Raw genomic sequence first — 14,510 nt, 5'->3', positions numbered from 1 at the left:
AGGGATGCAAAACTTGAGAGACTATTGAATGCTGAGAATGAACTGAGGGTTAAGGGGGAGGGGGGAAAAGAGGTGGTGGTGATGGTGGAGGGCACTTGTGGGGAAGAGCACTGGGTGTTGTATGGAAACCAATCTGACAATAAACTATTTTTTTAAAAAGTTCTCATTACAAAAACAATATTTTATACCTATGTGAAGTGATGGATGTCTTAACTAAACTTACTGTGGTTATTCACAATATGCACATACATCAAATCATCCTGAGCTTACACAATAATATATGTCAATTATATCTCTATAAAAGTAGTTAATAGAAATTGCCCTGATAAGTTCAGTGATTTCTGAAGCAAAAGCATCTTTGATATATTTTGCAAAAGTGACCAGCTTAATTTCTAATACATTTCTGATATATTTGATTTTAGATTTGATGAATTAAATATATTTTTTAAGGAAAAAAGAAAAGAAGGGCATTATTTTAAAGCTTTGGAAACATCTTTTAATTCTGACTTAATAGGAGACAGCCTGATTGCCATATCTGCTTCTGCATTCAAACATTTGCTGTAATAGGTTTGGTTAAAGAATATGAAGAAAGCCCACCTCAAAACCATGAAGTTGCAACAGGGAAAAGCATTTTTAATAGCCTTCCCAGGTAATTGTAGATATTATTTTTTGATAGTACATCAACCATTGGCAAGCAATAATTTTGTAAAATTGCTTGCAATGTGGAATCTACAATCATGGAAAGGAAACCAGATTCTGTTACATTACAATCTATTGATCTATCGTGCATTTTAATGGATCTTTTATCCATGGGTGATTTTGTAACATATGCATTGTTCACTTGGAAAATATCACTACACTGAGTTATTCAGATCTTTCAAATTGTACACACTTCATTATGTAATATATTTTTAAACTTTTATTTTATTTTTGAGACACAGAGCAGGGGAGGGGCAGAGAGAGAGCAAATCCCAAGCAGACTCTGCACGGTCAGGGCTTGAACTCACAAACTGTGAGATCATGCCCGGAGCTGAAACCAAGAGTTGGACGTTCAACTGACAGAGCCACCCAGGCGTCCCTCATTATATAATATTTTTTAATATCACACTTGTTAACATCATTAGGAATCTAATCAGAAAAGCCAGTATAGGAGAGCTGTTACGCTCATGGCACTAGGAGCAAATTTCCTAAAATCCTAATTTTCACTTGAAAGTTCAAATTTTCCCACTGGCAACAAATAGTCGTTTTCCTTGAAGTGATAAGCTCAAATGATTCATTAAAAGAAAGGACAGAAAAAGCCTGTCAAATGCTCAAATCTGAATAACTACAATTTGACAGACTTTCTTTCAAGTCAAAGCAGTATTTCATGAAAAGAATAACAGCTAAGTGACTAGCTAGTACAGGCCCCCAATCAAGTAATTGCCCATGTACTTCTTATGTGACAGAAGAGCTTTCTCTGTGTTTCCCATTTGGTCACAAAATATTAGAAAGACACATACTTGGGGCGCCTGGGTGGCTCAGTCGGTTAAGCCTCCGACTTCAGCTCAGGTCATGATCTCGCAGTTCAAGGATTAGAGCCCCGCATCGGGCTCTGTCTGGCAGCTCAGAGCCTGGAGCCTGCTTCAGATTCTGTGTCTCCCTCTCTCTCTGCCCCTCCCTGCTCGTGTTCTGTCTTTGTCTCAAAAATAAATAAAACATTAAAAAAATTTTAAAAGAAAGACACATACTCAAGAACTGAGATACAATAAAATTAAAAGTCCCTACCACTTCATTAAGGACACTCCTAAATGAAACTAGCTTTTTATTTATTTATTTTTTTAATGGAAGCTATGTGACACAGTAAAGAGCACAGGACCCACTAGAACACTCTGTTGTCACCGTCGTGGTTCAAGCTGAGGTGCCAGCAGTTTCACACACCACTGCCTTGTCCTCTGTCAGTGCAAATGTCAATACAGTGAAAAGGGCAAATCATGGTTTAGTATTATTATGAAAATAGGTTTTGCCTCACGGACCTCCTGAAAAGGTCTGAGGGTCTGCAGCACTTTTAGGATTGTCCTTTAGAGCTGCAAATGAGCATCACCTGGGAAACTTTTAATACCTACCAGCATTCTGGCTCCACTCCAGATGCACCAAATTGGTCTCTGGGGTGGGGCCTTGCATGGCTATATTTTAATTCAGGTAATCCTAATGTAACCTGGATGGGAACAACGAGTTTAGAGACCGGCAAAACAGGGAATAATCCATTCCTTGGTGGAAAAGAAAGCAGAGCACTTTGTGAAACTGCGCAGGATCTAATGACCTATTGCAGACTTTTTAGCACCTTGAGTCCTTTCTTTGATTCTTACCCTCAAAAGCGTGGCAGTCTCCATATATTTTTTAATGTAAAATTTCTTTTATGGTGTGGGGAAGACTTGGAGCAAGGAATTCTACAAAAATTTTAACAAAATACAAAAATGGTCATAAAAATTCAACAAGACAGAGGAGTATATGTAAATAATTATTAGGAGAGCCTCAGAGTCCACCAAAGGTAAACAAAATTAATGTTTCTATATTTTTACTTACACAAGTATATCAGCTGTTCAATGTGACATAAAATGTCTTAAATTATTTCATTTCTCTAACCATCATTTTCACCGTCTGTAAAACAAGGTAAGCTGGTTCATCAGATAGCCTGTGTATGAGAATATCACCTATTTGGGCTTGTGCACTGTGACATGGGTCACTGCCCGGATAGCACGCCACCGGGACACTCATCACACCACTTCTGCCACTCCCCACAGATCCAAATTATAATCTGGCAAATAACTGCTGTTTGACGCCTATCCATTTAAGATTTAAAGCAGATTTTAGCTGTTAAAATATTTTCCCCGCTGGGACTCCTGGGTGGCTCAGGTGGTTAAGCATTCCAAGCTTGACCTCAGCTCAGTTCAAGACTTCATAGTTTGCGGTTTGTGACATAGAGCCCCACGGTGAGGCTCTGTGCTGACAGCATGGAGTCTGCTTAGGATTCTCTCTTTCCCTCTCTCTGCCCCTCCCTCTCTTTCTCTTCTTCTCTCTGTCTCTCAAAATAAACAAACATTTAAAAATAAGAATAATTTCTTAGTAATGCTAACGTGTGGGGGTGTATATTTATCCTCAACAATGAGCAAATCAGAAGCCTCCTTAATGGAAGCTTAACTAGTCTCCTGGAAAGAAATCCATACTCATGTGACAGGTGACCCCGTCCCAGACATCCAGGCTCTTCTTGGCATCAGGCACACTGTTCGATGTGCAATTACTGAATCAGAACTCTCCTTATCTGGGATCATAGTATGTCTTTTGATATTCTCCCATGATTGTTATTATTGAGTTGCTACATAATTGTCATTACTGTTCATAAGCAAACTTGGTCAGATTTTTATTGCTTCCACTTAGTTTCATGTATTGAGTTTAATTGTCATTTACCATCACTTTTTGGTTGACATCCAAAAGCTTTATTTTCATACTATCTGTAATGATTAAGTGCCCACATCTAAACTTTTAGAAAAAGTGCTAGTGGCTTAGAAGAAAATCTGGGAGCCCAAAATTGAGCATTCTTCAATGAAATGTAGTATTACAAATCCTTTTGAAGAAACAGAAGAAAAATGTGCAGAAAAACTTTATGTGATTAAAAAGCATGTGTAAGATGTTCAGAAAAACTATATATGATTAACAAAGCATGCATGCATCAGGGGTGCCTGAGTGGCTCAGTCAGTTAAGCGTCCAACTTCGGCTCAAGTCATGATCTCACACTTCATGGGTTCCAGTCCCACATCGGGCTCTGTGCTCAGAGCCTGAAGCCTGCTTCAGATCTGTGTCTCAATCTCTCTCTGCCCATTCCCCTACTCAAGCTCTGTCCCTCTCTCTCAAAAATAAACATAAAAGTTTTTAAATAAATCATGTGTCATACTTTAATTGGCAACATCTTCTTTCTCAGCATGAACAATAATGGTATGTCTTAGTGACCATAGCCTAAGATTCAATAAAAATAATATTTTTGAGAAGAATAACGACCTTAAGTATCAATGGGTTTTCAACATCTGAAATGTCTAAAGGATTTCACTGAATATATAATAAAACTCTGAAATTTTCGATCTTCATGGCCCATGCAGCTGGCTATAGAACAGTGGTGACCTCTGGCTCTTCTCAGGGTTCTTCTGCAAGTAACAAGAATGGGATGCATCTTGGGCATCACACAACTCTCAGATTCCTAATTGAGAAAATATTTTAGTGTTTAAAGTCAAAACCATCTCTAGTTGGCTACTTAAAAGAAGGTCCCTGTTGAACTTTTTGATACACAGCTCAAGTAATATATTTACGTACAGTTTCTTAAGTTGAACTAGGAAAGAACAAGTAGGTAATACCACATGGTGTAGCACATTTTAACGAGCATTTAATCAGGTCTGTGCATGGAATCAAGATCTAAATAAGACAAATTCTCCAATAGACATCAAGAATTTTAATATTTATAAATGTTGGATTATTACATTGTACACCTGAAACTGACGTAATGGTATATATCTGTTATACTTGGAATTTAAGAAAAAATAATTTTGAGATTTGGACACTGACACATCTTTCTCAGTAGTCTCTACCTACTCCACAGAACAAAATGGTCCCCACTCAAAATGTGACTCAATACAGAGAATGATGGTATCACACACTTGCCAAGAGGGTATGAAACTAGAGAAAATACTGTTATAACTCTCAAGCAGTCTGAAAATGGTTTAAGAGGATAAGAAAGGAGATTATATTGGGATATTTCTGGGGCTAGGGATGGGGCTGACCTGAATTTTCCCATGCATGTTTTGGACTTCCTGCCTGCATCAAAGGAGGGTGCACCTGGGCGTATTTACTAGCTCTCTGAGATGTAGGGCAGAAGAGGAAATAGAGGTGAGGCAAAAGATGTCCGCAAATAGCAAAACATGGATTCAGACTTCTTCAGCCTTTACATCTTAAATGCTCAGACCAAACTGTGACCAAATCCTTCAGTCTGACTAGTAATACTTCACCTGTGGACCACTACTGTCATTTCTTCCTTCCTTACCTTACAGGTTTTATAGATGCCCATTCTATCAGAGTCCAGGTAAGAAATCAAAGATAGCAGCAAGTAGCTCAACAGAGGAGATTTAATATAAGTAACTAGTTACAAAAGTGTTGAAATCACTGAGAAGCCAATCTACAGTTGGTGGGAAACACAGAAATTAGGAGCTGGAACCGTGGCAGAGGGGAGGCTGAGGAAGTGAGAACCACAGGGATGATAATTGTCTATTCTGAAGCTAGAACCAGGCAGGGACACAGCCATTGCCAGAGACTCCAACATAAACAAAGAACAAATTTAGTAAAACATATTAACTGCAGTTGGTTAAGAACATGATCTATTTCCAGTCCAATTTCCCCATTGTCACATTTCTCTCATGTCAGATGATATGCGAGGAGCTACCAAAATTTGGACCCAACTAAAGGACAGCAGAATCAGAGATACAATTAAAGAGGTATCAGTGAGATATAGTGTATGGCTTGTGGTCACTTCCATGTAAAGTTATTGCTGGCCAACTCGGTTTAAGATTGTCCTCAAGAACCCCCTCACTATTGTCTACTATGTGTATCTATCTAGTATCCTGACAGGATGGGGCATTGTACTATAAGGTGAAAGTATCCCAGGGTGCCCAGCACCAAGTATGTGGGTGATGGAAGAGAATTTGCATTTGCAATGTACAGAGACAAAAGCTACTTTGGGGACAATCTTCTAACAGTCAATGATAACATTCTAAGACAACACTTGGGTTGTTAAAACCCCCCCAAAAGAAGTTCCCTTTGCTCAGGAATATACTTTATGCAGTGTATATATAATTATAAATTTTCAATATTTTTATAAAATCATGCAAAGTAGAAAGAGTGAGAATTCTGTTTTCAACACGTAAATCCATAGCAGTACTATGAACAGCCAAAATGTCTGCATGTGAAATCAGAGGTTTTATGCATCTCAACTATAAATAGTAAAAGAACAAGTTTGATCAGCTATGCTAGAGAAAAGACTACATAATCTTGTACTCTGTAAAAATACTGCAAAATTACTTTCACAAAAAGAAGTGATTAAAGGGTATGCAGTCAAAAATATTAGTGAAGAATAGCAGAAAGTTAATGAAAAATTTTGTGATATTTATCTTGGTTTTTGATGTTTGTCATATTTGCCAGATTTTTAAAATCATTAACATATAGTGATTTTTTTTCTCATTCTAAATATTCAGTCTTAAATCTAGTTTTTATATGTAATTTCATATTCTTTTTCTTGGAGAGGACTCAAAACAATGGTGTAATCTTCGGACCTCAACAAATTTTTATCCTCTCTGACAGAAGAGAAATCCCTGATTTCTGTCTTTTTTCTGCCCTCAATCTCTCCCCAGTGTTTCCCGTTGACTGAGTCTAGCTGCAGGTTGGGCAGCAAGGGAGCCTGAGAAAAGCAGGTTGCAGGGGTCAGCTCCCTGAGGAACAGCTCGGTGCTGGAGAAGGTAAAGGGTGGGTGGGTGGGTTGGGAGTGTATTCAAGAGCAAAGACAATGGGCAGAACCAGATGTCCATGGCAAGCTATATTTAGAAAATCTCCTCCTACCTCCCACTCTCTCTCTCTCTCTCTCTCCTGGAATTGAGTGTAGGAATTCAACACCCAAATTTCCCATTTTCTTTCTTAAATTTCTATACTAATGCACAAGTTCAGTTTCTAGACATGGTCAGGGTGGGATGACCCATTAATTCTTTTTGGCAAAGCCTAAATGCTATTAAAAGAAGAAGAAGAGGAAGAAGAACAGAACAAAGTCCTACATTCATCTTTGCATATAACCCTCTTAGGCACCAATGTGAATCTAATTTATATCTTACAGATAGCAATAAAAAGAATCTCTTCAGGACAAAAGTAAACAGAAAAGCTGTTCTATTTAATTTTATTGCTTTCAAGTGTGTTTAGAGATCATCAGGGAATATATGACCTCATTTGTTTTCAGTTACATATTTAAACTAATACCAGAAAAATAAGTTAAAAAGATGTTTTACTACCAAAGTATACATATGTCTGTGTTAAACTCACCACTTTAAACACTTGTGGCTATGACAAACTAAGTAAGATGGGCTTATCGTGAAATAACATTGATTTTTAGAAATGAAATTGACGAGTCCTCTAAAAGAGCTTTGCCTTCATGAATGAAAATGATTAATACCATAAGTAAAATTCTACTTTCTTGTGAATTATATTTAAAATGATGACTATATATGTCCTCAATGAGAGTTTTAAATGTTGGGTACAAAGAATCAAAGATAACAATATTTTTAATAAAGTTTAATTTAAATGTGATTTCAAATGTGAACACTATGATACAGAAAGGATTAATTCATTATATATTTAGAAGCACATATGCTACTATCTCTAACATGCTATCCATTGCTTATGAATATATATATTCTTTAAGGAGATCACACTATCATTAGTTTTTTTTTATTTTACAATCACCAAAAACCAGTAAGATTAACTAATTCTCCCCAGTTCTTGAACTACTAATAGACTTGGAAATAAAATCTAGTATTTCCCTTTTTTTCCTATACACTGACTATTAAGTAAAATAAGCATTAACAATTGTATATCTGTTACATAAAAACAAGTCATTCCTCTTAGGGAATGTCATTAAAATTGTACTTTATATTTTTAATTCTCCAAAAGCAACAAACTTGACTACAGTGTTTACATAGTCCTCAATCATCTCCCCCAGGGGCTATACTTATGCACTGGGGAGGACACATACCATTTTTGTGGGATTTAAGTATGGTTTTCAGAGGCCTCAATCCTGTTTTCATTTGTCAATACCTGAAATGTTCTCTGAACTTTTCATTTTACAGGTTTTTTTTAATTTATTTATTTTGAGAGAAAGAGAGAGTGCGCGCATGGTGTGTGTGTGTGTGTGTGTGTGTGTGTGTGTGTGTGTGTGTGTGTGTGGTGTGCATGAGCTGGAGAGGGGCAGAGAGAGAAGGAGACTGAATTCCAAGCAGGGTCTGTGCTGTCAGCAAAGATACCCATCTGGAGCTCAATCTCAAGAACCATTAGATCATGACCTGAGCTGAAATCAAGAGAACAAGAGTCTGTCCAAGAGTTGGATGCTTAACCAACTGAGCCACCCAGGTGCCTGTAAATTTCTTCTTTCTAATCCATTTTCTCCAAATCATTTCTTCTAACCACTTGTACCAGAATTACTCAAAGACCCAAGCAATGAAGCAAGGAAACAAACAAACAAAAAAAAAAAAGGCATACAGACTGCAAAAGAGGAGGTAAAATTACCTATATTTGCAGATGACATGATTCTATAATAGAAAAACATAGCTAATCCACTTAGCAAGGTTGCAGAATATGAGATTGATATACAAAAATAATTTATCTCTATATACTAGCAATGATCATTCCAAAAGTGATATTAAAAATATTTTGTGTGAGAGAGTCAGTGAACATAAGCTGCGGGTGGGGGAGGGGGGGGAGAGAGAGAGAGAGAGAGAGAGAGAGAAGAATCTGAAGCAGCCTCCATGCTGAGCATGAAGCCCAATGCATGTCTCCATCTCACGACCATGAGATCATGACCTGAGCTGAAACCAAGAGTCAGACATTCAACCAACTGAGCCACCAGGTGCCTCAAGAAAAATTTTCTATTTATAACAGCATCAAAATAATAAAGTAGTTATTATAAATATAATAAATGATATATAGGAATTGGACACTGAAATCAACAAAACATAGAAATTACAGAAGATATAAATGGAAAGACATTGTATATTCACCAATTACAAAACTCCATTAAGTAGTAATATTCCCCATGTTGATCTACAGATTCAAAACAATTCCTATTGAAATCCCAGCTACCTTCATTGCAGAAATTGACAAATTGCTCCTAAAATTTGTATGGCATTAGGAAGGACACAGACTGGGCAAAACAATCTTGAAAAAGAAGAATAAAGTTAGAGAACACACATTTCCCAATTTCAAAAGTTAAACCAGATCTACAGAAATCAAGAGTATATAGCATTGGCTGGCATTAAGAGTAAACAGATTAATGGAAAAGATTGAGAGTCACAAAAGGCTTTCTTACATTTATGGAAAATTGACTCTCAAGCTAAAAGGTGTCAAGACATTTCAAAAGAGAAAGAAAAACTTCTTAACAAATAGTCTTGAGACAGCTGTATATTCACATGCAAAGAAATGAAATTGGCCCTTTACCATACACTGTATATAAAAATTAACTCAAAATGGATCATAGAAATAATATAAAAGCTAAATTTTTAAGAAGTATAAGAGTAAATTATGATCTTGGGTTAGGCAACAGTTTCTGAGATATAACAACATAGGCAATAGGAGAAAAATAGATAAACTACAGTAAAATTAAAAACTTTTGAGCTTCAACAGCCACATCAAGTAAGCAAAAAGACAACCCACAAAATAATGGGAGAAAATACCTGCAAATCAAACATCTGATAAGAAACTTGCATTCAAAGTAGGTAAAGAACCCTTACAACTCAATACTAAAAGAACAAGTAATTAAAATCTAGGCAAAGGATTTGAATAGACATTTTTCCAAAGAAAATATACAAATGCCTAAAAGCATACAAGGAGATGTTCAACATCTTTAGTCATTAAGGGATTCAAATTAAAACCACAACGTGATATCACTTTACATCCACTAGAATGGCTAGATTATTTTAAGAAAATGGATAATTATAAGCATTTGTGAGGATGCAAAACCTCATACCTGTCATTAGGAATGTAAATGATACAGGTGCTTTGGAAAAATAGCTCAGCAACTTCAATAAGTTAAACATTGAGTTACCATATGACTCAGCAATACAACTTTTAGGTTTATACCCAAGAAAAATGAAAGCATAAATCCAAATAAAAACTTGTACAGGTATGTTCACATAGCATTATTCATAACAGTCAAAAAGGAGAAACAACTCAAATGTCCATGACCTGATGAAGGGATCAATTAAATGAGGTAGATCCAGACAAGGGAGGAATTTTTGGTGGGGAACAAAAAGGAATGCAATATTGACACATGCTACAACATGAATGAACCTTAAAAACCTTATGCTAACTGGAAGGAGCCGGTCACAAAACGTATTGTATGATGTTATTTACATGAACTGTTTAGAGGAGGTAAATCTAGGGAAACCAAAAGTAGATCCGTGGAAGTGGAAGCACCAGCGATTCAGGGGAGTGGGGCATCACTGCTAATGTGTATGCGGCTTCTTTTGAGGGTGATAAAAATGTTCTAAAGCTGACTATGGAAATGGTTGTGACTGTGAAAATACTAAAAGCAATTGAATTTTACATTTTAAATGGGTGTGAATTACTTGTGAATTATGTCTCAATAAGACTTTCTTTTTTTTTTTTGGTCATAAGAGAAGAAAAAGAATGACTCTGGGAGCTCGTTTGAAACATAGATGACTTGGCCCCGCCCCCACACAGCTGAAACAATTTCTAGGAATGCTATCCAAAAGTTCACAATCTGCAACTGTGCTTTTCACAATTGCACCAACTATTTTTTAAGTACCCAAAAATCTTCGAATCCTGCTTTAGACTTCAGAGGTTACCAGTGTGGAAACATCTCCAGAGCGATGACTATTCTTGCTATTAGCTGTCACTCCACCCTCCGGATCAATGACTGGGTTGAGTTTTGATCTACAATGAATGAGCTTTTTACATAAAAAGAAGGCAACCAATCCTTTTAGGTAGGGAGCACTGAAAGAGATTTCGAATCTGGGGGTCCCACCAGACTAACTTGCCGACTTGACACCCCTGCCCCAGGCTAGCCAGGAACACCAGACGGGCGAGCGTCAGAGCCAGAACACTGGACTTGTACTGCGCTGTGGCTAGTCTAATTTTTAGCAAACAAAAAAGCAAGGAACAAGTGGAACTCCAAGGATATAAAAGCTCCATATTGTGAATGTTCAGGACAGAAAAAAATAGATCTTCAATGTTCTTTTTCAACAGATTACTTTTTATGAGAGATTACTTTATATCGTAACACACTGTTGTTGGCAGAAATCCATTAATTTCATATTATTGTTAATTTTTATGTCTTTGGGAAGTACATGTGTGATCATCTCTAAATCATCCATGGAGCCTTCTGTAAACACTGCTTTTGACAGATCAAAATGAACCCACAAAATATAAAGTTTAGTTCTATTAATATATACCGAGAAATGTCAGCTTCGTATAGTGTTTTTAAAACTAATTCATTTTACAAGTTATTGCATGCTCCTTCTGACTGTTCCAATCATTTTAATCAGATATTCAACACCGGTTTGGGGAAATAGCATACGTTAAGTTACAAATTTATATATATTTTTCCAAGAGAGTAGCAGGAAAAAAGAAAACCTCTTGTCATACTGTCAATGTCACTGTTAAATGTCAGTGTGACATTTGATAACTAATCTGCAAAAAGTAAATGACTTTACCTTTATTCTCTTGCCATCTCACCAGGGCAGACTTCCTCTTACTTGACCAAATTACCATCCTATTGAAAAGACTCAGGAATCAATGCATTTGTCAAAGAATCTGAGATAATATTAGGGTCTGTGAAAGCTTTAAAAATACAGCTTAATAATTAATTTAACATTTTGCATATTCAGAAGAGTCTTCTTAGGGTCATTTGAAAAGAATGAGTTTTGAGCACAGCTTCAGCGCACAGCAGGAACATTATAAGAATTTTAAAGATTCTTATAAAGCTGTCTACATCAAGCTGAGTCCACTTATCATTGACTATTTTAAGTCTAACTGTTAGCTCTTAATTTTATGATTTAACATAAATTTAATTTGGTGTTCTCAGGCTCCTTTCAGGTTTATAAAAGGACATTTCTTGAGGAAAAAGTCTATGCTGTTACTTGGCAATTTGCTATATTAATTTGAAATAAAAAGCTGCAAAATGGTTTAAAGGTCACTTTAAAATTTGTACTTTGGGACCACTTTTGACATTTTAATGCAGTGATCCTTTTCTTTGTTTTTAGTGAATCATTGAAAAAAGGAATATTAACCAGATTCCTATACATAACGTAGGTATCTAAATGTATTCAAGAATGAGAACCATCAAAATTTAACTAATAACTCTTTAGTAACTCATAAATAATGAAGTTAACTAGTTAGAATTGATGTACATAGACAAAACAATAATTATCCTGCTTTGCAAAACTGTGATGGAAGACAGGTTAATTTTGGAATCCAGTATGCAATGTTACATAACTTTATGTCCTCTAATCCTGACAACTTCCAAAAAGCTCCTATGTCAATAAATATACTCATTCACATGTCAGTAGAAATAAAAATAAATGGGAGTGGTAGGAAATAGCATCAAGAAAAGATGAAGAAAGATTTTGTTTAAATCTTAAATTCTATTTTGAACATGCTAAATAAGAGAGGAAAAGGATTGGTTATAAGTATTTTATACATTACTTTTTATAATATTGTCAGGATATTTTTATTGAAAATAAGTATTAATTTGACATGTAAACATTAATCATTATAAAATGATATGTAATTCTTATTTTCTAAATGTCTATTTGTATATATGTACATGTGTATAATTTTCATTTACATAAGTAAATTATGTATATGGTTTATATTTTGCATTGCTCCAGAAAGTATTTTTGCTTATTTTTAATTCTGAAAAATTCAAATGTGCTCTGAACTCAAGAAGTTACTACAATGCACTTGCATATACCCCTCACCAGAGTGAACAATTATCAGGAGTTTCCTTCTTGCTTCATGTATCCCCTTCTCTTTTTATTGCTTTCATTGCTGAATTGTTTTTTTTTAAATATATTCTCTTTTTTAATTTTTTTTATGTTTTTATTTATTTTTGAGAGAGAGAGAGAGAGAGAGAGAGAGAGAGAGACGGCACAAACAGGATGGACAGAGAGAGACAGGGAGACACGGGATCCAACGACAGGCTCCAGGCTCTGAGCTTGCCGTCAGCAGAGAGCCCAATGTGGGGCTCGAACCCACAAACCGAGAGATCATGACCTGAGCCGGTCGGACACTTAACCAACTGAGCCACCCAGGTGCTCCGCTGAATTGTTTTAAAGCAAATGGAGGAACTATCATTTCATTCTCACATAGTTTCATATGCAACTACTTTTAAAAAGGGCCTTATCTTGTCACCCTAACTCCTAACAGAATTATCAATAACCTATGAATGTATTCAAACTTCCCAAATTGTCTCGAAAATGTATTTTTATAGTTGCTTCATATTAGAATCTAAACAAGATCTACACATAATATTTGGATATTATGTCTCTGAAGTCACTGTTGGTCTAAAAGAGAGCACATTCCCTCATTTATATTTTTTCTCTGGCTGTTGAAGAAGTTGTCCTGCAGAATGCCCCACATTCTGGGTTTGCTTGTCTGCTTCTTTGTGGTATGTGCCACTTGAATAACTAAAATCACCTAAATTTAAAATGACAACATATTATGTACTATCTCAATATTAAAGATTGACCAGGCTCAATTCTGAAGTTCTTACTTGGAGTTTCTCATGCAGGTTCAGTTAGAAGATGGCCAGTCCTGAAAGAATCAGAAGGCTTGGCCAGAGTAGATGCATGCTTGGCTCACCCATAGACCTGGAAATCAATGCTCCAAGCTTGGCTCTAAGCTTGGAACTCAATTGGATTGTCAACAGAAATGCTTATCTGTGGCATCTCCATGTGGATTGAGCTGCTTACAGCATAGAGGCCAGATTCCAAGTAGGAATATACCAAAACAAACATTCCAAGAGCAGAGCTAGGAGGCTTCTTATTTTCTAGCCTAGGATGTCCCCTGGAGTCACTTCTACAACATCTATCCATCAAAAAAGCTAGTCTTGAGGCCAACCTACATTCATGGGGAGAAGACCCTACTAGAGAGTAAATACAAGATATGTATGCTGGAGAGCAATCTTTAGAGTTTAGTGACTACACTGCACTTTTTAATTTGTTCTTTAACACTTTAGGCAATTTTGTGTCCTAGTGATATGAGAGACTTCATATTTTACCTTAATGGAAGGCTCAAGGTGCCAGGTGTGATCTCAGGCAGCTTATAGGTTTATATAAAAATCAAAAGAGCATAAAATAAGATAATGAATAAAACATTAAAGATAAAGAGGGTATAGGCCTAAGATACTATTAAAATGTATTGCATAAAAACATACAACTCAAAGAGTCTCCATTCCCATCTCTTACAATGTCCTTGCCCTGCTATAGGAGAACACATCAGAATCTCAAGAAGAATGGAGCATGGCTCTTATGGAGTCTTTTTAAATCCTGTCTTGTTCACATGACTGAGCATATGGATTGTGGGAAAAGGAAATCACATATGTCACATATGAGAAGGTCATTCAGTATGAATCACTGAGAAACCACCTCCTGATTTCAGGCAAGGTGAAGGTCTAGCCAGTCTTCCTCTGTAAAGAACATTTACTATTTAGGACATAG

The 14,510-nt window shown here is 36.2% G+C and overlaps 1 long non-coding RNA gene across 2 annotated transcripts in view; it reads right to left on the bottom strand.

Moving 5' to 3' along the window:
- The window catches only part of LOC115292807, a 72,111-nt gene extending 58,418 nt beyond the window's left edge, over positions 1-13,693 (bottom strand). For both annotated transcript variants that reach the window (XR_003909144.1, XR_003909143.1), the window contains exon 1: positions 13,565-13,693. This is a non-coding gene — a long non-coding RNA (uncharacterized LOC115292807). The remainder of the gene's footprint in view (positions 1-13,564) is intronic.
- Positions 13,694-14,510: the final 817 nt, after the last annotated feature.

The sequence above is a fragment of the Suricata suricatta genome, chromosome 5, assembly GCF_006229205.1.
Source record: "Suricata suricatta isolate VVHF042 chromosome 5, meerkat_22Aug2017_6uvM2_HiC, whole genome shotgun sequence".
NCBI classification, from domain to species: domain Eukaryota; kingdom Metazoa; phylum Chordata; class Mammalia; order Carnivora; family Herpestidae; genus Suricata; species Suricata suricatta.
This window is presented reverse-complemented; position numbering and strand designations above follow the sequence as displayed.